This window comes from Pelobates fuscus, chromosome 3, assembly GCF_036172605.1.
Source record: "Pelobates fuscus isolate aPelFus1 chromosome 3, aPelFus1.pri, whole genome shotgun sequence".
In the NCBI taxonomy this organism is placed as follows: domain Eukaryota; kingdom Metazoa; phylum Chordata; class Amphibia; order Anura; family Pelobatidae; genus Pelobates; species Pelobates fuscus.
In genome coordinates, this window is record NC_086319.1 from 154,676,906 (window position 1) to 154,701,809 (window position 24,904).

Here is a 24,904-nt window from a genome sequence, read left to right on the forward strand (position 1 = left end):
CCAGTCCTCTGCGTTAATTTTATGCAGTGCACACAGTCTTTCAAAGTCTTGCAGGAAAGCGTCTATATCTTCCTCTGCCTCCACATATGTTTTAAAAGCCTGGTATGGTATTTTAGGCTTACCTTCCTGTGGCACATTAATTGCAGAGCTTTGTTCTGGTGCCTGTGTCCTTAGGATGAATTCTTGTACCTCGGCCATTGTCCTGGTAACAATTTCTGTTGGGGGGTTTTCCCCATAAAAGGATAGCCTGAACTGAACCTGCCTCTGGAATTCCGATCCTTGTGGTGTTCCTCCCGGCTCCCTCTGTGCCGGAACTGAATCGCCCTCCATTCTGTACTCTGCCATGAGTTCTGTAACAAGTACTGCTTTCTTCTTATTGCTGGCTTGTATACCCCTTGCCTCTAGGAGGTCCTTTAGCGTGGAGCGTTTTAGCGCAGAAAAATCAATCTCCATCCGTACTCCATTTACGCTTGTTCCTCTGTGAGTTTGGATCCCAGCGCTGCCAACCAATGTAGCGGAGAGCCGATCTTGCACAGCTATTCTCCACTAGAGATTCCAGTGAGGCTCAGGAACAAGGTGATGTTAAGTCCATAGGCAAGGTTTCCAGCAGGTAAAGTAATACAGCAGTATCCCCATCGCAATCCCAATAACTGGACGACACACAGTTTCAGGAGTAGACTGACAAGCTTTATTCCACAGTTCCTTATAAAGCCCTCTCCCATGCAAGGGAGGAGGTTCTAACACTTAAGACATTATCCAATCTCTAAGTAGTAACCTCCCACAGATCTCCTCCCCTCCTCTAGCATCATAATCCCCTTATTGTGTACACAGTTTTCCCCGAGTTTTGGATGTACCCTAAATACTTGGGGTACATCCACAAATCCAACATCCCCAGATAGCTCTATTCTGGGGGACCAACATACTTAAAAATTAGCCCATTCGGATGAATGGTTCGTGAGATATGGGGTTCCAAAGATTTGACCGACCGCATGGGTAAAGTATCCGAAAACAGTTCCATGCATTTTGGCCCTGCGGTCGGTCACAAACAAGGGAATGAAAACAGGCGAATTGCCTGTGTTATAGAGCCTGGACAGGGTTTGAATGAATTCCCTTGTTTATGGGGCTCTTTCTACCGAACGGCGGGTCATTCGGTAGTTTCCATACGAATTTCTGGAAGTATGGAGGTCTCAGCGGTGTTTGCCTAGTCAAGTGTCCGATTTTAGTTCCAGACACTCGACGGCAAAACACCGCTGTTCGGTAGTTTAAGATGGCCGCCGCCACGTGTTTGTTTCCCGAATGGCGGCCACCCAGAGGACAAAGACCACACTGCACTGATTGCCAATTACCTGTTTGCAACATTGTTGCAAACGGTAATTGGAGGCACACTCATTCCTGGGTGGTCTGGTTGTTCGGTAGTTTCATTCCCTTGTTTTATTTGAATGATTCTACCGAACAACTAGAGGAATACAATTCTTTACATACATTTAACTGTCATTATACCCGGATACCATGCTTTCTATACATGTACATACACATTAAACCAGCCATATGACCAAATACACTTATTCTCATACATGTCGTGGGACAGCCCGGTACCAATCCGCTACACATGTTAACATTTGTTTACACAGCTATATTATGACAAGTTCTCAGCTTCTCATATATCAGGTAAGACTTATATACTCCTTTGGCACTCAAAAGTTAATTTCTGCATGAACCTGAAGTTATAAGCTTGGCAGACACGGTAAATTGCTTTAATAAGTAGGAATGAGGTGAAAATGCAGCAATGAACTAAGGTGCCCTATTATACAGAACCCTTGGATATGCTCTTTACAGTTTCTGAACCTTCATCCGTGCTCTATTCTCACATCCTATAAGACCTTGGTTTCCTGTGTTCCTTCCTCGTGCTAGCTTCTAGCCATACTTGAAACAATTTTAAGAAAAATTACCAAAAGAAGAAGACATATTCCCTAGGGTAATTTCAAGCTTACACTGGCATATCCCATGCGATTGCTGTCCCTTTTTCTTAGAGATGCAAAGAAATACATTTTGAATACATTTTACATTTGGACTGCATTTCTAACATATTAAGTGTGTGGGAGGTATGATACATTTTAACCCCATTAATTATTGGACAAAGAACAGAGCAAAAAAATTGCATATATGAGGTTAATCTCACCTATCCTGGTCTGTGATATTTCCTTTAAAATTATAAATAAAATGCTTGTACCAGTTAAAGGCAGCAGCATAAGGGGAAATGGAAATATATGACGTTAAAGTAGAACATTTTTTTTTATTAGAGATTTTAAGAGAATTTATATAATGCTTAAGGACCAAAAAGAGATAACACAGGGTAAACATTTTAAGAAGATAGTCACCTGCTATAGTTGAAAAAGAAAACATGAGCCATTGAGATAATATTGATATAGTCCCAGGACAATGATCAGCACCATCAGTGGTATTAACCTACCACCAATTCTCAGTCAGGTGTCTTGGTGTAGGCTAATTCCCCAGATCCCTATTTTAGAAAAGTTTCTGGTGCTGAGTCCAAAAAGGCCTGGGTTTAAATCCAGACAAATTGAAAAGTGGCCCTTGAAATGAAAAAAGATGAGCTCTGTGTGATTGCAAAATTTTAACTCTTTGTCTTTGTTGTCTTATGCATATAAAATAAATGTGTCCAAATAAACATTATATGCTAAACATGTTTGCTACAAAAAACAGAACATGATTTCAAAAAGCATGAAAGCCCATCTGCACTCTGTTAGGTAAGTATAAAGATGGGTTATGCGTTATTTACTTCTTGAAAACATCACTGTAAAAATGCCTTTGACTGATGGTCTTAACCAAAGTAGAATTAACCATGGCGTGGCCTCAGGCATCCTCCTGGGGTCTAGATGTTAGACATGGGCACCAGCACCAAAAAAGTGGGCCCAAAATGGTAAACCACCATAGGCATTGTGGGATCTTAATCCTTCTATTGTCTTACCTCAAAACATTTTGTAGGATGCAGGCTATGAATGTTGCAATTACTTAATCTTCCCCTTCCTTTTTGATTATCAATGTTTGCTGGAAACTAACTACCTTTTCTCTACCCCCTTCAGCACACCAGGATTAAGTTATAGTTGAAAAAGTGCACATGCACCAATATGAAGGTTATAGGTTTCAAAGCCAGAGATAAGCTGAGAATACTAGTAACTAAAACCAGACAAATTGAAATAAACATATACGACCAGTGCTGAGCCTCTACAAAACAACGCCAGTCGATGGAAAAATCTCAAAAATGGTAGAGCACAAAACTTTTGAAAATCAAATGTGTCTTTCTGATCTAATTGTTGACCACAAAACAATCATGGTATAGTGTGTTTTGTTTTCTGTTGAGATGTATGAGGAGCCAGTTTAGAAGAGGCAAGACAAAGATGGATGTTCCAAGTGGACAGCCTCAATCTCCAACTTGATTTGCAGCTGACAGTATCTTGGTAGGAGATAGCCCTGTGCCTGTGCTACACTTTTCTTTTTTGGAGCAAACCTAAATGTTCGAGATGGTCTATAACCTGTGCCCATAGGATCAGTAGTTTGGCCATGTGGTTATCTCAGCCTGGGTTACCAAATCCCTCCTGCAGGAAGAACCATAAAGTGGAACTCAAAAGGTTACAAGAATGAACTGTGCCCATAGGAGTCATGGGTAGCATTATTCCTGGTGAACTCAGTCCAAAGCAATAGGTCAGACCAACTGTCCGAGATAAAACAATGGAGGTATTGTTCCAGAGACTGATTAGACCTTTTGACTACACTGCGTATGGTAAGCAGAAGAAAAGGAGAGACTGATGCTTAACTCACATAGCTGAAAAACAACATGCATCTATCAAGTTCAGCATTTCTCAAATCTATTTTTGCTGTTGATACAAAAGAAGGTAAAAAAAAAAAACAGCTTGAAGTGCTTCCAAATTTGCAACAAACGAGGGGAAAAATCCTTCTTGACCCCAGAATGGAAGTCAGATCTTTTCTTGGATCAAGAAGCTATTACCCACACATTAAAAATATTATCCCTGAATATTGTGATTTTGCAAGTATTCATCCAGTTGTTGTTAAAACATCCGTACAGACTCTGATAAAATTATCTCTTCAGACAGAGAATTCCACATCCTTGTTGTTCTTACTGTTAAAACCCTTCCCTTCAGGGCCACCACCAGAAATTTTCGGGCCCCTAACAGAACAAATGGTCTGCCCCCCCCCCCCCCCCCTACTTAACCACACCCCCTCCCTTGCATAGTTATTTTATCCAGGTCTAGTTCTATTTACAATTTACAATGCTTTCCTATGGACGCTGGCGTCTTCTCATTGTGATTGTCACAGTGAGAAGCACGCAAGCGCCTCTAGCGGCTGTCAATGAGACAGCCACTAGAGGCTGGCTTAACCCTGATATAAACATAGCAGTTTCTCTGAAACTGCTATGTTTATATAAAAAAGGGTTAAACTTAGCTGGACCAGGCACCCAGACCACTTCATTAAGCTGAAGTGGTCTGGGTGCCTATAGTGGTCCTTTAACCCCTTAAGGACACAAGACATGTGTGACATGTCATGATTGCCTTTTATTCCAGAAGTTTGGTCCTTAAGGGGTTAATAGAAAGGAGTCTCTTCATCTATAGTTCGGCCTAAAAATAGTAAGCCTGCCACCACGTTAAGGTAGACTCTTTGAGCAGGACCCTAACCTAACCTAACCTTGAAACAGTGAGGTCTATTAACTAAGCTGGGAATAGCTCATTAATTATTAGAGAATTGAAATATTGAAGCCAAATTAGCAGTTTTCCTGCAGTATGTCAACTATTTTGCCCTTGAGTTATCAAAACAAACAAATAACGCAGGAAACAATGAGCAAATATATACAAAAATGTGCAAATAGTGCAGTGCAAACAAATTTTACACAAATTGACTTGCTCGATGTGTTTTAATACAACTTACCAATGTAGTAATCTTCAGATGTTCTAGGAAGTTACAAGCACGTACGTATGTAACAGGCAGAAATACTCACCTTTCAGGAAAATTGCAGGTGTCCATCAGTCGCAAGGTCTGAGCAACAAGAAACAAACAAACACACTGATGCACAGAGACACACACATTGACACAAACAAACATACATTCACAATGTGCATTTGGCTCTGTGTATTTCTAAATGTGTCTGAGAGTGTGTGTCAGACAGCAAGTATCCTTGTGAGTGAATGTGTGTCTCTGTGAGCATGTGTGTGTCTGGGACCATGTGAGCAAGTGGAAGCTCGTATGTATGGGGGGCTGATTGTGATCTTTGTGCATTGTGTTTATGGAGAAGCTGTATTTCACGACTGTGTATGATTACTGTCTTCAGGGTGTAACTGTGACGGGAAATATATGGTTAACTTGGCAGAGTAAGTGTGACAGGGCGAGGGGCGTGAAAGAGACAGGGGTGGGGGTGAGTGTGACAGAATGAGAGAAGTTGAGTGTGACAGAATTGGGGTGAATGTGGGGCATAAAGTGACAGGGTGAGTGTGGCAGGGAAAGATTTGGGGATGAGTGTGACATAGTTGGAGGATGGAGTGTAACAGGAAGAGGGGTGTTAATAGAAACATAGAATGTGACGGCAGATAAGAACCATTCGGCCCATCTAGTCTGCCCAATTTTCTAAATACTTTCATTAGTCCCTGGCCTTATCTTATAGTTAGGATACCCTTATGCATATCCCACGTATGCTTAAGCCCTTAAGGACCAAACTTCTGGAATAAAAGCGAATCATGACATGTCACACGTCATGTGTACTTAAGGGGTTAAACTTCCTCACTGTGTTAACCTCTACCACTTCATCTGGAAGGCTATTCCATGCATCCACTACCCTCTCATTAAAGTAATACTTCCTGATATTATTTTCAAACCTTTGCCCCTCTAATTTAAGACTATGTCCTATTGTTGTGGTAGTCTCTTGTTTTAAATATAGTCTCCTCCTTACTGTGTTGATTCCCTTTATGTATTTAAATGTTTCTATCATATCCCCCTTTAACCTTTCCTTGTAAGTTTTATCCATGAACCACTTTAGTAGCCCTTCTCTGAGCTCTCTCTATAGTATTAATATCCTTCAGGAGATACGGTCTCCAGTACTGTGTACAATACTCTAAGTGAGGTCTCACCAGTGTTCTGTACAATGGCACAAGCACTTCCTTCTTTCTATTGCTAATACCTGATGCAACAGGGTCAATGCCTTGGCTGAGGGGTTAAGTGTCACAGGCGACATGGTTGGAGGATGGAGTGGGACAGGGCAAGGAGAGTTATGTGTGACAAGATTAAAGGGACTCTCCAGTGCCAGGAAAACACTGCAGGTCCCCTCTCCCTCCCACCCCCCATTCCAAGTTGCTGAGGGGGTTAAGGCATGCACATTAGACTTCCCCATAGGAAAGCATTGAAAAATGCTTTCAATGCTTTCCTATGGGGATTTCAGTGACGCCGGAGGTCCTCACATAGTGTGAGGATGTCCTGTGCCATTATAGCACACTTGCAATAATTACATTTGCAGGGTAAAGGGTAGTGGGAGTTGGCACCCAGACCATTCCAATGGGCAGAAGTGGTCTGGGTGCCTGGAGTGTCCCTTTAAGGAGGATTAATATTCAGGTTCAGTGTGACATGGTTGAAGTGTGAATCAGTGAGTGTGACAGCATTTGGTGCTAGTGTGGCATGGTTGGAGGAGGGAGTGTGACAGGATTGAGGGGTTATTATGACACGGTGAGTGTGGCAGAGCGAGGGGTGTTGAGTGTGACAGGATTGGATGTATTAATATGATAGAGTAAGTGTGGCAACGTTGTTGGAGGGAAGTGTGATACAGGATTAGCAGGGATAGATGTGGAACGAGGACACACCTAACATCTGAGGGCTAACATTTGAGATCTGAAATCTGGAGCCAAAAGCTGGACACATCTAATTCTTTGTATCTTTTCCAACTAACACTTAACTTTGAAAGTCTTTAAAATTCAGAACTCTGAAAAAATTTCTATTTTCACACAATTCTCTATACTCATACCTGCATTCACCATTTTTGGAATACATCTCCAAAGAAAAAAAATAAATTCTACAAAGAGCTGGTAATTATACTGGTTTAATTTATTTAATTATTATTATTTTTTTTTAATTTTACAAAAAACAGAAATATACCTGGTTGAATGTTGGTCACGTTTCTAACTTAGAAATCATAATTAGCTAAGGAATATATGGCTATAAAAATAAAAAACTTATTGTTATAAAAATTCCATTCCTGCAGGTGGACTAATTAAACAATATATTCGCTGGTAATTTGCCAAAATTAGAATACTGAACTTTTACCCAGAGGTATTGACTTATCTGGATTAGGGATAGTCATATTTAATTAGGAAAGTTAGAATTCTGCAAATGTAAAATCTGGTTAGAATTATTCTTATTGGATGAGAAAGAAATAGTTCACTGATCTGGTATGAGAAATATTGTATTTGTTGTTGCAATATAAAAGGATATCTTGCTTATGATAATTCAGCAGTGAATACGTTGATTCAATGTGATTTGACTGTCAGCCAAAGTTTGTGCTGCTGTGACATGCTGTGTTCTGTGTTAAGGAATGTTTAGCAAGCTGATTTCAAAGTAAAGCGTCCTGTCTAGAGTTGAGCGGACAACTGGATGTTCGCGTCCGGCGGGTTCGGCCGAACTTTTAAAAAAGTCCGGGTTCAGGCTCGACCTTGACCCCGAACTCCATTGAAGTCAATGGGGACCCGAACTTTTTCCACAAAAATCCCTCTAAAAAACTCCTTGAAAGAGCTAAAGAGCTGCAAAAGCAAGTAAAATGGGGGTAAGAGTAGGACAAGTGCCCTGCAAACAAATGTGGATAGGGAAATAACTTAAGGTAACATAATTGTTTTTTTACATCCTTACTAATCAAGATTGATTAGCTAACAGGGTAGCTAACAGGGTATTGTTTAGAAGAGAATTTAGGCATTTTAGTTTTTAAGAAATGGGCTTCTTAGTAGAAAGTAGTTATGTCCCAAACATAAAATTTTCCATTCGCGAACGGCAAATGCGAACTTCCGCAAATGTTCGCGAACAGGCGAACACTGTGCCCTGGCAGGCCCTGAAATGCACACGTGTGAAGGAAACTGACTGCTATTATATTACAGTCAAAAAAGTGTTTTGTTTTTTTAAATGCAAGCTATTGTGACACCAGATATGAGTGGTGGCACTGGGCAAGTGGGCACAGTATACGCTGTGAGTCTGACACACACGCTGGCAGGCAGGCAACTGCAATTAGATTACACAGGAAAAAAAAAAGCAGACTGATGTTCTAGCCCTAAAAAGGGCTTTTTGGGGTGCTGTCCTTACAGCAGAGATCAGATGAGTCCTTCAGGACTGTAGTGGACACTGAATACACTAGCCTAGCTATCGATTTCCCTAATAAATCAGCAGCAGCTACACTGTCCCTCCTCTCACTAAGAATGCAGCTTCCGCACTTCGTGTGAGCTCCCTCAATATCTCACTTTAAGCAGCTATCAACAAGCAAATTTCACCCAGAAGGGGATGACCCAGCAATGTTGCTCCTACCTGACCGACCCGACATGCTTAATAGCGGTCAGGTAGATGGTAATCAGTCACACGGGCAAACAAGACAGGAAAGGGTTAAAGATAAATTCAGAGTCAATAACAAAGCCATGGTCAATACCAAAATAAACAAAATAGATCAAGGAATGCACTAAAGGGTACTGACACAGAAACCACGATAGGACAAAGTGGATAGGGCTAGGGAAGTTTAAATATCCTTTAACATTTGATTGGCCCACGTCATGCCTACGCCCCCAAAACATTCGTGTGTGGGGGTGCTGGAATGACGTGGGCCAATGGGAGCCTGAATCAACTTTTGGCTCCCACTGCCCCTTTAAGAGCGAGCTCGTGACTCGAGCCGTGCTCCTAATGCCAGGCGGGCCACGTGACCGGTCACTGCGGTCAGTGCACGCGGCTAAGTCAGAAGAGGAGATCAAGCCGCATGCGGCTCGTGTGGAGACAGGAGTGATCCAGCCACGCGCGGCTCAAGCTTAGTAGCCAGGTCGGTCCCCGGATAAGGTAAATACAGCCACAACCACTTATCCTAATCACACACCTTTCATAACGTCCTATGCCATTAAAAGCATATTACCGCGTATTTAATAAAACAGATAGACCCCCTACTTCATCCAGGTTACCGATCAATGGTTCGATATTCTGAGCCCTCTCTGATTTACTGTACACGACTATTCGATATTCCCACAAATTTTATATAGCATTTTATGTTTGTTTGAGACCACCTTAAAAATATTGGATATCGCTAAAAATCATGATCACTATATACTTTCTCTACAAACCTCTAAAACTAACCAAACTACTCCTCCATCCGCTATACCACTTTATCCCACCTAGAACTAGTGCCCAGTTAAAATACTTAACTCTTACTTACCCACACTCAGTCATGCCACACACATTTCACCACTATTCTCACTGAATCCCTCTGACTACGGCTAAATTCATCTTCTACATCAGAACACTTCCTAAGATTGGGTTGTATCCATGTCTCGGGTCTTTCATTTAGAATAGGGGCAGCTTCGGTCTCCTTCAACACTGACACTCCAGTGCATATTATTAAAAGATTGGGCAGATGGAAATCCTCAGTCTACAACCGATATATTCCTCATCCCGAGAAAGAAATGAGGAAAGCTTTTAAAAGTTTGCCTTTGTAAATTTGATGCAATAAGTGTGTTTTTCTTTACTACCTTTTCACCCTCTTTGCATAAACCCGATTTACATATGTTACTAATATGTTTCTGAACATATATATTATATTATTCACTCACTCACTAACTCTCTGGGCCGGCCTAAGACATCATGCTGCCTAGGTCCAACGATAAATGACTATGGGGGATAATGTATAATAAACACAGGTTACTGGCTATGTGAGGATAATGTATAATAAACACAGGTTACTGGCTATGGGAGGATAATGTATAATAAACACAGGTTACTGGCTATGGGGGATAATGTATAATAAACAAAGGTTACTGGCTATGGGAGGGATAATGTATAATAAACACAGGTTACTGGCTATGGGGGGATAATGTATAATAAACACAGGTTACTGGCTATGGGAGGATAATGTATAATAAACACAGGTTACTGGCTATGGGAGGATACTGTATAATAAACACAGGTTACTGGCTATGGAGGGATAATGTATAATAAACACAGGTTACTGGCTATGGGAGGATAATGTATAATAAACACGTTACTGGCTATGGGGGGATATTGTATAATAAACACAGGTTACTGGCTATGGGGGGATAATGTATAATAAACACAGATTACTGGCTATGGGGGATAATGTATAATAAACACAGGTTACTGGCTATGGGAGGGATAATGTATAATAAACACAGGTTACTGGCTATGGAGGATAATGTATAATAAACACAAACACAAAAAAAAAAGAATAAAAAAAAAAAGAATGCAGCTTCAGAATTAATCTAAATTGTATGCTATCTAGGAGGTGGGAGAGTCTGGGAGGGAGGGTCTGCTGCTGATTGGCTGGAATGTGTCTGCTGACTGTGAGGTACAGGGTCAAAGTTTACTCAATGATGACAAACAGGGGGCAGACCGAACATCGCATATGTTCGCCGTCCGTGGCGAACGCGAAAAAGCTATGTTTGCCAGGAACTATTCGCCTGCGAACCGTTCGGGACATCACTAGTAGAAAGCTATGTGTGCTTTAAGTTGTTTGGCTTCATTCAGTGCCAGTCTCCTCTCATGAGGGGAATTTAGCCCCTTGGAGTTCAGCGAGAGAATGTTCAAAGCCATCATTTCAATTTCCTAGTGTCCGCTCTGTTTTTTTTTTGTTTGTTTTTTTGTGCACTTGAATTTTATTGTATTCCATGACTCTGTGCATAGGGTAATTGGCAATCTGACGGTTTGTAAATTGACCTGCTCGGATTCGCTATTGAATCGGTGAGGAACTGTGAAGTGGATGGGGGTTGTATGGTGGGGGTAGTATGGGTAGGGTGCCTGGGGATAACTATATACAATGGGGAGAATGGGTAGATTCCCTTTATTTCCCCAGAAGGATCTAGTGGCTCCGTGAAGCCTTTTTGGTGGGGGAGGGTGTAATGCATACCTGTAACTTGCCACCCCTATTTTGATCATAACATTCTTGTGATAGTCAACCTTTCACTGCCTAAACATCATACATTTGCGCAAGGCATGTAGTTATACCTGTTACCTCGTAAACTTTAAACGAAATAATATAAAAGAAATAATTTTTTTTTTTTTTTAAATGCGATATAAACACTCCGGATTGTAAGCTCACGTGTCTTCACGTCAGGAAACCCAGGTCATATAGTGTGATTTGTACCATTAGTGTCCAGTGTTGTTAGTCACTTATGCTTAGACATAGAGGACCATTCTTTTTGGATCTTCGGGTTTATGATACCTAAAGGTATGAGGGGCATACATTAGGGGCTAGCGCTAGAGAACCTCAGAAGTACTATATAAATCGAAACCTAAATGATTCTTCCTTGTTGGCTAAGTCCTACATAACTTTGCCCCCCAAACACCACACCAAAATCTAAAGTGAAAAGATAGCGTACAAAATGCCCGACACGCGTTTCGGTGCTGCTAGAATGCGCCTTTGTCTGGGGCTAACATGGCTGACTAACATTTAGGCAGCTGGCGGTAGTAGCAGCGGATTCAGACTCTGCTTTCGATTTATACAGTACTTCTGAGGTTTTCTGAGGGACGTATCTCTAGCTCTAGCCCTTATGTATGCCCTTATGCATGCCCCTCATACCTTTAGGCATCATAAACCCGATTAGGCTGATCTTGACTTAGCAGGAGAGGTTTTTCTTTAACTTTTAGGATTGGTGCAATGTGCAGGATCGTAACAGGGGTTACTTTATTCAGTGTACCCAAAGTTATTCCCAGCAATGATAGGCACTACTTAACTGCATATTAGAGATTTAATGGTTAAAATGTGCTTTATCTGAGTGCAGCCGGGAGATATATTTATTTTCTAAGGTATCTGGTTCACTCAGTGGTAAATTGGTGCTTTGTGCAGGTTTCATAGAGAACTGGCAGTCTCATACCTTCATTTCCTCTAAGTGCAGTTTTTGTCTGTGTCACCACTATTAAAACATTGTTGCTACTAGGGGAAGAGATGGTAACTTTATTTGTAACATTCTCTGTCCTCTGCCTTAAAAGCAAAATATTTATGCATTACCTCCTATGTAGTGATTAATCTACTCCCTTCTTTTGAGACATTTAGTGGACATGCCACTTCACATTTATCCTAGCAATTAATAAAGGATTAATTCCACTATAGTAAGCACTGGTTATATGTGAGGGCATGATCTTTTAGTTTTCCTCCAGCTTAGTGCGTATACATTTTTAAATTTAGGGTTCCCTTTAGTTTTACCTGAAGCTTTGTAATCATAGGCTATCCTATATATTTTTTGTTTCCTCTTTTTGGAACGAACTTTTGGCTCTTACAACTAGGGTTAGGCCTTTCAGGTTGGATAGTTAACTACTTAGAGACCATACACTCTTTTCTTCTTACTGTTTAAATGGGGTCTAACCATTGATTTATAAAAAGGTAAAATCATATTATGATCACGTGAATCAATACTCCTTTTTCATCATACACCTACAGTCTCATTACTCATTTAGAAGGCAGATCACTTTTGTTTCTATTTGTGCAGCCCCAGCCAAACCTCCCATTGCTGGGACTCACACTTCCTGCATACAGTGCTGGCACTAATTCTTTAGGTGACTAAGGCATTCCTATGGGAAAGCATTTGATTGAGTGAGATCATTTATGTTTTTTTTCAATTTGTGTTTTATTGAAGCTTTAGCTTTAGCATTTAATGGGTAAGGTAATAAGCACAGATAATATGCATTGCCACATGTGTGAGGTTGCAACCATGTAGCAATAATCAGGGATACTGTATAAATCAGAGCAAACATCATAAATGAAAATTACATAAATAAGAAAAAAAAAAAAAGAGAGAAATGAAATGAAAGATAGCGCCCGGCAGTGTTTTGTTCCATAATGTCAGGATACTAGTTGATCCAGCACACATAATTGTATCACACCTAGGACTAAAGGTAACGTCTTACCGGACCCTAGAATGGCCGGACTTAACATACCAGAGAATAGTCAGGATACTTGCCAAGGTCAGAGCCACAGAAGGAGACATAACGATGAGGGAAAGCCAAAAGGTCAAGGATACAGTGCCTTGCAAAAGTATTCACCACCCTTGGCATTTTTCGTGTTTTGTTGCCTTACAACCTTGAATTAATATAGATTGTTTGAGGATTTGCATCATTTAATTTACAGAACATTCCCACAACTTTGAAGATTATTTTATTTTTTATTGTGAAGCAAACAACAAATAGGACAAAATAACAGAAAAAGTCAATGTGCATAACTATTCACCCCCCTAAAGTCAATACTTTGTAGAGCCACCTTTTGCGGCAATCACAGCTCCAAGTCGCTTTGGATAAGTCTCTATGAGCTTGCCACATCTTACCACTGGGATTTTTGCCCATTCATCCTTGCAAAACTGCTCCAGCTCCTTCAAGTTGGATGGTTTGTGCTTGTGCACAGCAATCTTTAATTCTGACCAAAGATTTTCTATTGGATTGAGGTCTGGGCTTTGACTAGGCCATTCCAACACATTTACATGTTTCCCCTTAAACCACTCAAGTGTTGCTTTAGCAGTGTGTTTGGGGTCATTGTCCTGCTGGAAGGTGAACCTCCGTCCTAGCCTCAAATCACGCACAGAGTGCTCAAGAATATCCCTGTATTTAGCTCCATCCATCTTTCCCTCAACTCTGACCAGTTTCCCAGTCCCGGCTGCTGAAAAACATCCCCACAGCATGATGCTGCCACCACCATGTTTCACGGTGAGGGTGGTGTTCTTTGGGTGATGTGATGTGTTGGGTTTGCGCCAGACATAGCGTTTTCTTTGATGGCTGAAAAGTAAAATTTTAGTCTCATCAGACCAGATCACCTTCCTTGATACATTTTGGGAGTCTCCCACATGCCTTTTCGCAAACTCAAAACGTGCCAAGTAATGGCTTTCTTCTGGCCACTCTGCCATAAAACCCAACTCTATGGAGCGTACGGCTTATTGTCGTCCTACGTACAGAAACTCCAGTCTCTGCTGTGGAACTCTGCATCTCCTCCAGGGTTACCTTAGGTCTCTGTGCTGCCTCTCTGATTAATGCCCTCCTTGCCCGGTCCGTGAGTTTTTGTGAGCGGCCGTCTCTTGGCAGGTTTGCTGTTGTGCCATGTTCTTTCCATTTGGATATGATAGATTTGATGGTGCTCCTGGGGATCATCAAATATTTTTTTTTTTTTTTTTTAAATAACCTAACCCTGACTTGTACTTCTCAACAACATTGTCCCTTACTTGTTTGGATAGTTCCTTGGTCTTCATGGCAGTGTTTGGTTAGTGGTTAGGTTTTGCAGCCTCTGGGGCCTTTCAAAAAAGGTGTGTATATGTAATGAGAGATCATGTGACACTTAGATTGCACACAGGTGGACATCATTTCACTAATTATGTGACTTCTGAAGATAATTGGTTGCACCAGAGTTTTTTATGGGCTTCATAACAAAGGGGGTGAATACGCACATGCCAGTTTTCTGTTTTCTATTTCTAAAAAATAGTTTTATGTATATATTTTTCTCATTTCACTTCACCAACTGAGACTATTGTGTTCTGATCCATCACATATAATTCAGATTAATAAAACATTGAACTAAAGGTTGTAATGTTACAAAATAGGTAAAAAAGTCAAGGGGGTGAATATTTTTGCAAGGCACTGTACCAGAATACAGGAAGGTCAAAACAAAGCCAAAGTCAATAACCAGAAATAAACACTCAGGAGCACTCTCTCGGATAACATACTAATTGAAACCATGACAGGGAAATAAGGAAAATAAAAAAGGGGTTTAAATAAGCCTCCTTAAGATCCGATTGGCTGTACCTGGCCTTTGACCCCAGAACGTGCGTGCGCGTCATTTGCATGACATTACACGCACGTTCACATCATCAATACCGTGGGTAGATGTGGGGTTACAAATTGGAATGGATCTATAGCGGCCAGCGTCTTTCAACATGCCGCAGGAGTCCGATATACCAGTACAGGGCTGCTGAGTGGCACCTCCGTCAATGTCAGAAAGGCATTTGTCATTACAGACAGCACGAGGTGAGGATGACACATAGTTCCCCTATATAGCCATTAATATGTGTAGCGTGCAGGAATTACTGTGAGGTGAGTCATCGCCAAGCTCTGGTTTTGGCATAATCATGGGATCATGGAGAGCATGCATGAGTGCTTATGAATGGGATGAGTGCAGATAAGCTGAAAGCTCCATTGAGGTTTAGAATCTCGTACACCTCTTCTTCCCTTATCACTTTCCTCTGGTGGCGAGCCATCTGGGCTGTATTCTCGCTTGGATAGGCAGCTTGCAGGCCCATTGTGTGTAGCAGAGTCCCTGGATCATCAGCTGAAGTGAGGGTGAGTAAGTCCTCTTTATGTGAGATGGTGAGAGAACCTTCAGGATTCCAATGGTATTTAATGGAGTGGGCTCTTAGGATCCTAGCCACAGATGCCAGTTTTCTCCTTTCTATAAGAACTGAGAAGGGTAGGTCACTGTTAATAGACACCTCCCAATCCTCGATAGCCACTTTTCCCTTGGACCTGGATTTATTTATGATAGCGGTTCGCGCCACAATGTCCCAGGTAATGGCTATGGGACTTCAGACGGTGCTGCCACAGATTTGCGTACCCGGCAGGATGAAATTATGAGTGGGGTGTCGGTTCTACATTTAAGGCCCATAGAAGCCATCATTCTCTGGATGAAGGGTAGTAAGTCCTCACCAGTGATCACTCAGGTATGCCACGCAGGCGTATATTGCGCAATCGATGATGATTCTCTATTCTCTATCTGCTGAACTTGTTTGGCGAGATCATCCACCCTTCTAGAGTCTTGTGTGTTTACCTCTTTGGCTATCTCCCTTTCCCTAAATATGCCCACTTCCAGATTTTTTTTTGTAAATCAACTTCCCATATTTGCCTTAGGTCTACTAGGAGTTTCTTGATGTATCCGAGTCAGTTTGGAGGTACACTGCACTGGAGCTCAGTAAGGCAATGGGTTCTCCTTCACCTTGTGAGTCTTTTGAGGCCTCTGAGTCTCTCTGTAAATTTGGCGCCAACATGGCTGTCGAGATCATCAAATTTGATGATCTCAGCCAAAGAGGTGGAGTGGTGGGGGTGGAGTCTGCCGTGGAAGAGGAATATAGGTACGTTTTAACCCTTTTTTCAGGGGCAAGGTGTAACTGGCTACGCAAATGGTGTTTTTAACAATGTAGTGTCAGGAATACACATTTGTATTCCGGGCACTATAGTGTTCCTTTAAAATTTGCTAATGATGGCTACAGAGTTAAACAGAGAAAGAGACTGTCAGACAGATAGGACAGACACTGTGAAATAGCAGACTCAGACATCCAGGGCTCATTGACTAAGAGACAGAATGAGCACACACATATTGTTAAACCAATCTGATAATTTAGATTAAATTAGATTTAAAAACACTCCCTATGCAAACTGTGAGGAGGAAGAAAGGGCTGGGTTAGATGAAAGTGTGCACATTTACTGATCATTAAAGCATGATACCTGGCTCAGAAACAGACTGGACTGGCCTACCTGGCATGATGTTTGTATTTTCCAGCTGACACAGCTCGTCTCAACATTATCTGCTTAAAATAATTATTGCTAGCGCAGTTGCCTGTTGCGGCTGAGCCACGATATCAGTTTCATAGGACGAGAAAATGCATCCTTAAGGTTTATATATAGCAGGAAATAAGATGGGGCAACCTGGAATTCCAACAGTAGTTAGCTTCTCCATCCACCAAATTCAGGATTAAGTTATGCTGCAACTGTTGACTTACGATGGTAAATGCACGTCTGCATCCCATGCAAATATTTTCTTGGTTTAGAGTTTATTTTGGTGAATCATCTAAATCCAGTACAGGTACTCAACCTGTTAAATGACCACTATAGGCACCCTGACCACTTCAGCTTAATGAAGTGGTCTGGGTGCCAGGTCCATCTAGGATTAACCCTGCCTGCTGTAAACATAGCAGTTTCAGAGAAACTGCTATGTTTACAAATGGGTTAATCCAGCCTCTAGTGTCTGTCTCATTGATTTTCACAGTGAGAAGACGCAAGCGTCCATAGGAAAAAAATAAATAGTTGCGGCGCACTCAGACTACAAAAAATACAACACAAAGAAGGCTTTTAAATTGCCTATCTAAGAATAAATATGGGGATTTAGTTCCACCATATGGCCATATGATGTTAAGCCCACCACTGCTTTCAAAGTACCCCAATGTTGGTTGAGAATGCTTTCCTATGGACTGACTTGCTGCGCATGCGCATTCAGCTGATGGCGGCCAAAGGAGGAGGAGAGTCTCAGCGCTGAGGGAGCCTGGCGCTGGAGAATGGTGAGTTTTTAACCCCCTTCCTCTCCATTCAGCCCGGCGGGAGTGGGACCCTGAGGGTGGGGGGCACCCTTAGGGCACTATAGTGCCAGGAAAACGAGTTTGTTTTCCTGGCACTATAATGGTCCTATACGGAAATTGGTTTGTGGTGGAAAACTCTTTAATGGAACCAAATGTCCACTATCTGAACCAAATGTCCACCACCTGGCAGCATGGTAAAACTGTTTAAATTAGTGTAACATCTAAGTCAAGGGTATCACATATTTGTTTCAGAAAAAAAAAAATCAAATCTTCAATCTATATGTTCTTTAATGAAAGTAACATTTTGAATGTTTTATATGTGAATGTTTGACTCTGATTCATTTTACCTATTATGGAAACAATTATAAAGGGTTTGTAAATGGTATCTATACCTGTAGCCCTAAATGTGAAAAGGTTAATTCATTCAATTAACATAGTGTGAAATACAAGGATAAAAGTATAAAATAGCACTGATAATTTAGGAAACAAAGCTGATTTGCTGTGTTTTTTCCTCTTCTTGAAATCATTTTTGGAAGGAATGCTCCATTACAGGATCTAAGAGAGATGAAGTCTTTGCAGCCCTGCCAAGTTTCGCCCTAAGGACTTAGTGAAACTATTTTCCATTTCAAAAAAAAATAAACTAGCCTATATGACATTGCTTTTCAAGCTAATGAAACTATGAGGCTGTGCTGAATCTCATAATTTCTGATACGCCTACGGTTTAACCATTGCACTGGAAAAAAAGGGTTTCAAATTCTGGAATAAGCTCCTTCATTAACCAATAAGGCATAAAATATAGCTTATATGAGGAGTAAGAAAATCTGTCTCATTCCAGATGCTGTGGAATACATTTCCCATGATGCCCTGCAAGCCCAAAGACATTGTTACAAATGTTCATCCTGGTAAAGCTTGTGTAGCTGTAATAGACCAGACATTTATTATATCTAAATAAACACATAGTTCTTGGCATACACACAAAGATGTGGTAGAATGACTTGTACCCTTCAGCCTAAATGTTCACATAATTATAAGGTATGCAAGATAGCTCAGTGAGTTAATGCTCAGATCACATAAGGAGAGTAAAAAACTGGGTGCAAGAGTATAAAAATAGAAATCACATAGTTCAGTAAACTTTTCTTTTTTTAATTATTTTTTTTTGTTAAGCAAATGTTAACAATTAAGCTTGTAATGCCACAACAGTAGGTACAATCATAGCAAGTAAAATAGATGAAGTATGGAGCAGAGATGCTAAAGCTCATGAGAATGGGCATCCACAGGAGGGGGTAAGGGGTGGCTCTTGCCACCCCCCCTGATTTTTTCAAATGCCCCCAGCCCACAGGCAATTTTCCTAGGACTGTGACAGTTTAGTCCGAGGGAAAGAAGAAGGGAAGTGCTGGGGGCTGGAGGTAGGTGCTAGGGGCCGCATTTAAGCTGCCAGGGGGCCGAAGGGAGCACTTAAGAATGCCTAGCAATTTGGTGCCTATATGCTCCGCCCCCACATTCAGGGCCCGCCTCCTGCATGCTAGCCCCACCCCACACTTACGTTGCTGACCTCGCCGGAAGGAAGAGGACAGAACATGGAGGCCACCTTCCAGTGCTCCCAGTCTCCCACAGCCTTCTGTGACAGGTAGGCTTCGTCCCATGACAGTTATTGTGATTGTGTGTGTGCCTGCTAGTGAGTGAGTTTGTATGTGTATATGTGTGTGTGCCAGTGAGCTTGTCTGTAGTGAGCATGTGTATGTGTCATAGAGCTTATCTGTAGTGAACTTGTGTATGTGTGTGTTAGTGAATTTGTAGTGAGCATGTGTGTGTCAGCGAGCTTGTCTGTAGTGAGAATGTGTGTTTCAGTGAGCGTGTCTGTAGTGAGCATGTGTTTGTGTCAGTAGGCTTGTCTGTAAGTGAACTTGTGTGTGTCAGTGAGCTTTTCTGCAGTAAGCATTTGTGTGTGACAATAAGCTTGTCTGTTGTGAGCTTGTGTGTGTGCCATTGAGCGTGTCTGTAGTGAACATGTGCATTTGTATCAGTAAGCTTGTGTGTTGGTGAGCCTTTCTGTAGTGAGCATGTATGTGTACCAGTGAGCTTGTCTGTAGTGACCATGTGTGTGTGTGTCAGTGAGCTTGTGTGTGTGTCACTGAGCTTGTCTGTAAGGAGCATGTGTGTGACAGTCAGTAAACGTGTCTATAGAGAGCATGTGTGTGTCAGTGAGCTTGTCTGAAGTAAGTTTGTCTTTGTATACAAACGAGTTTGTCTGTAGTAACCTTGTGTGAGTGTCATAGTTTGTATTAAGTGTATATGTGTGTACCAGTAAGATTATCTGTGTGTGTCAGTGAGATTGTCTGTCAGTGAGCCTATTTGTGTGTATCAGTGAGCTTGAGTTTTTATGTCAATGAGCTTATGTGTATCAACGAGATTGTTTGTCTGTGAGCCTGTGTATCAATGGGCTTGTGTGCTTGCGTCAATGAGATTGTCCTTGTCTGCATGTGAGTATGCTTACTGTATAAGTACATGTTTTACAATGACAGTACCAATATTTTGAATTAGAAAAAGAAAACATACCAATAATATACACTGAACAAAATTATAAAATGCAACACTTTTGTTTTTGCCCCCATTTTTCATGAGCTGAACTCAAAGATATAAGACTTTTTCTATGTACACAAATGGTCACTGGGTGTCCAGAGGATCTACATTACATTACACAAAAACTGATCCATACGGTGATCATTCTCCTCTAGCTTTCTCTCGCAAGCTGCTATGTGCTGACACAATTCTACAGGATCTACGGCCATGTCGTAATGTCAGGATTACTAGTTGATCCAGCACGTAGAACTGTATCACACCTAGGACTAAAAGGTAACATCTTACTGGGCCTTAGAATGGCCAGGCTTAACGTACCAGAGAATAGTCAGAATACTTGCTGAGGTCGGGGACACTGAATGGGACACAATGATGAGGAAAAGCCAACAGTCTGGGATACCAGAATACAGGGAAGTCAAAACGAAGCCAAAGTCAATAAACAGAAATAAACACTCAGGAACACACTCTCTGACAACCACTAAGGGAAACCATGACAGGGCCATGAGGAGAAGTAAAAATGCATTTAAAAAAGCCCTTTACAAATCTGATTTGCCAAAATCAGCTTTTGACCCTAGAATGTGTGCGCACGTCTTCCGCATGACATCACACGCACGCCGACATCTTCATCACCGTGGGCAGATGTGGGGCTACAATTTGCCATGGATCCGCAGCGGCCGGTGTCCACCAACATGCTGCAGGAGTCAGGCACACTGACGCATTGCCACTGAGCACAGACACCGCAAGGTGAGGATGAATATGTTACACTACCCCCCACCTGAAGACCGCCCACCGAGTGGGCAGGACCAGGTTTGAGAGGAAACTTGGTGTGGAAAGAACGAATCTTGCGACCAGCAATGTCAACAAGAGGTCCCTGATCAAATAAACGTACAAAATTCTACCATAATGACATAGCTAAAAAGTCAGGGTGTTGATTGTCAAGGATTAGCATTTTTAGTATTTATTTGGTTATGTTATGCAGTTTAGTTATACTGGTCAGTTTAAAATCACCTTATTGATTATAAGTGACCTTTCCATAGACTGTGAAAGATTATATGAACTAAACAATGTTTGAAAGTTGTTATAATAAATATGAGAAAGCTAACAATGTAGACTTGTGCCAGTTATATTCGCTGCATGTATATGCCAGAGTACAAGCTGTTTTAACACCTTAGCTCCAATCAGACATTTACTGATTTTGCCTAACACTGGTAATTAATAAAAGAAGCCTCCCAGGTACTGATTGGTATGTGTGAATACTTTTAATCAGGCATTCAAACAATGTGTGTATATATTTAGAACCCAGCTTCACACTTGTAGAGAGACAGAAATAGGAATTATTGATAGTACAAGAGCACAGTCAAGCTTAAAATAGTCTTATGTGTACTATAGCTTGTGCACTGAGAGTGCAGAAACACAAAGGTGAAGGAATATAGAAGAAATTAAGAAGTGTAAACTCAAATGAAAGTAAGAAGTAATATGGTGTGGGGGAGCAGTGAATTAATTCAAATAAGTAATAAAAGTATCGTTTTTTATTTACTTAACCCCTTAAGGACCAAACTTCTGGAATAAAAGGGAATCATGACATGTCACACATGTAATGTGTCCTTAAGGAGTTAAATATGAAAAATGGCTATCTCTGACAATGAAACGCCACACACAGCTATCTCAGTAATAAATCTTTCCATAAGCATGTATAATAATCGTTCACTTATATCACAATGAAAACAATAAATAAAAGAAGCAGTAGATAAGTTCAAATCTATTTATTCATCTCCAATGTGATTGTTTACTCATGTGGTCCAGAAACTCTCTGTTAAAATAAATATTTTAAAGGAAAGATAAGTCAAGGTGAATAGCCAAAAGTGAAAAGTATAACATGGCTAATCTACAGATTTAAGGTTATTTCAGCATATTTATTTGCATTTGATTTACAACAGGATCCGTGGTCTTACTTTTGTGCTTTATAAGTAGTTAGTGCCAACATTCTAATAGAAGAGATCAATAGCAATAGCACACTAACACAAAATATAACATGCAAGTACCATAAGGAAAAGACTATTATATATTTGTGTAAGAATGTTAGCCACTAGCCAGCAAAAAAATGTATATATTTTAATTTTTTTGTTCTGGGAAGAGGAAAGCAAGAAGAGGAGTGATTAAAAAATGATACCTATCCATTTTCTGTTCATCCAGACAGTGCCCATAGAGACATCACCTGTTCTGTGATCTTGAAAAATTGTGTTACCTAAGATAAATAACGTGCTGCTTTTGTGCGACCTTCTCAAAGTCATGGAAATTGAAGCCACAACATTCCATAGTAACAACTCCTAATAAAATGATCCATGTGAACATTAGATTATGCCACAGTATTCCTCAAATCTGAGATTGGCATATTAAAGTATATGATCTGCTCAGATATATATGTTTGTTTTAATGTAAGCATATCTCTCTGTCATTATTAGCCCTAGCAAGTTTTACCGTAAGTAATTAATTACATTGATCTGAAATTATTCCTTAACCTTAATCCTCATTGAGTTTGACTGATCAGTCCTTTGTATTGGGACAATGCTTATTTTTTTTAATTAGTGCATGAAATTACTATGATGATTTACGGTGAGTTGTATCCTAAACCAGGGGTAGGCAACCTTTTTGCAGCGCTGTGCCCAAGTAAATATTTGGCGTTCCGTATTTTGAAAAAAATAGCATTCATGTTGAAGAATATGTTTTGAGTGGGTGCAGTGGATGTTTTGTGAGGTTGTATATGTGTGGGTTGTATGTATTGTGTGTGGGATGTTTATGGTCTTACATTAGTATATATATATATATATATATATATATATATATATATATATATATATATATATATATATATATATACTAATATATCTGTTTGTAGCGTTGTGTATATATTGTTGTTTGTGGTATTGTGTGTTTGGAGGGCTGGTTTGTCTGGTTTTGTGGGTGAGTGTGCGCTGTTTGTGGTATTGTGCACATGAGTGTGTTGAGAGAGCTGTTTGTGAAGCTGTGTATGTGTGGGTTGTTTGTCATATGTGTGTGCCCTGTATGTGGAATTGACTTGTGTGGCTGTCTGTGGTATTATACTTGTGTATGTGGACTAAACATGGTCTTTACTATTTTTGTTTGTGTGTGTGTGTGTGTGTGTATGTGGGCCATGTGAAGTATGTTTTGTGTGTGTGCTGTCTCTCATATGTTTGTATATATGAGCAGCTTGTTCTTTTGTGTGTAGCAGAGACTGTCTTTGATGTTGTGTAAGTATTTGTTTGTGGCACTGTGTCTGTATGTATGTAGGCTGGCTGTTGTGTTATATATGTCTGTGGACTCTCTGAGCTTTTGTGTGTTTGTGCACTGTATATGATGTTAACTGTGTGTATGTGGGTTGCTTGTAATATTTTTTATATTTTTGAGTGTGTTGCAGCCTATCTCTGGTATTGTGTTTGTGTGTGTATATGGCATGCCTGTTGTGTTATGTATATGTGTGCGGGTTGTCAGGGGTTTTGTGTGTGAGCCATGTGTATGTGGGTTTCTTTTAGTATTTGTGTGTGGTTGGGAGTTATTTATGGTGTTGTGTATGTGGGCTACTTAAGATTTGTATGTAAGCTGTCTGTGATGATAACTGTGTCCACCCCCTATTCTCTACCTTTGGCTCGGAAGAGGGTATACATCCTTATTAATCTCTAGTGGTCCTTTGGTGGACTTGCGGTGTACATCCCATGGCTGCAGATCCCTTCAGCCTCTTACTTCAGTTTGGCTCTTTACCACTTAGTCAGAATATTACCTTCATAACTGATGGCCATGTTCTGAATTACTGTGAAGTACTGGATCATGAGAAAGAGTCCCCTGCTGAGTCTGCACCCACTGGAAGAGCAAAACACAGGCATCCTTATGTTCCAGGCACTGGGGCACTTTAGGCCAACTAAGGAGATCCTCTGATCTCCCCGTCTGGCTTATTTGGGCCTGGCAGCATTGTGTGCCATGTAGAGGTACCCCAAGTAGGTTTTTGTCAGTATTTCCATTGTATTAAAGAAGAGGGGGGAAATAATCCTGGATTGTTGGTGGGCCATTAGGACTGGTTTGTGAACTACTGCTCCAACATATTGACACCCTTCTATCCTGCTGGCACCTCTCTTTAACATCTTTCAATAATGATTCTGTCACTGCTCAATCCTATTTACATCCAGTTGTCATTTTGTCACTGCTCTAGCTTGTCTTCATCCATTTAGACATGTGTATTTTGTCTATCATGCTTATTTTTAACCTATCCTCTTGTCATCTATCTATCTATCTATCTATCTATCTATCTATCTATCTATCATATAGCCATCCATCTATACTGTTGTCACTGCACATCTATTTTTCCAACCATCTCTCCTATGGTCTCCTCTCTATTTTGCACCATCCATCTATCCTTTTGTCATCTCTCTATCATGTGTCATGCATCTATCACTTTGTCACTGAACTGTCACATTGCCATTCATTTATGCTGTTGTCACCTCTGCATGACATTAAGATCCATTTTTCCTGTTCCTTTGGTTATGTAATGGAGAGAACCATCTATCATAGCTTTGCTGAAATATCCTGTTTTTGAATTTTAGTAATTTATTTTTTTAACTGATCTCTTCCCCTTTAAAAAAACATTCAGTGCAAAAAGAAACAAAAAACACAAACAAAATGATAATGCAATACAGTTTTATAACGTATATTTGGTAAATAATGGAATGTCACTTCCA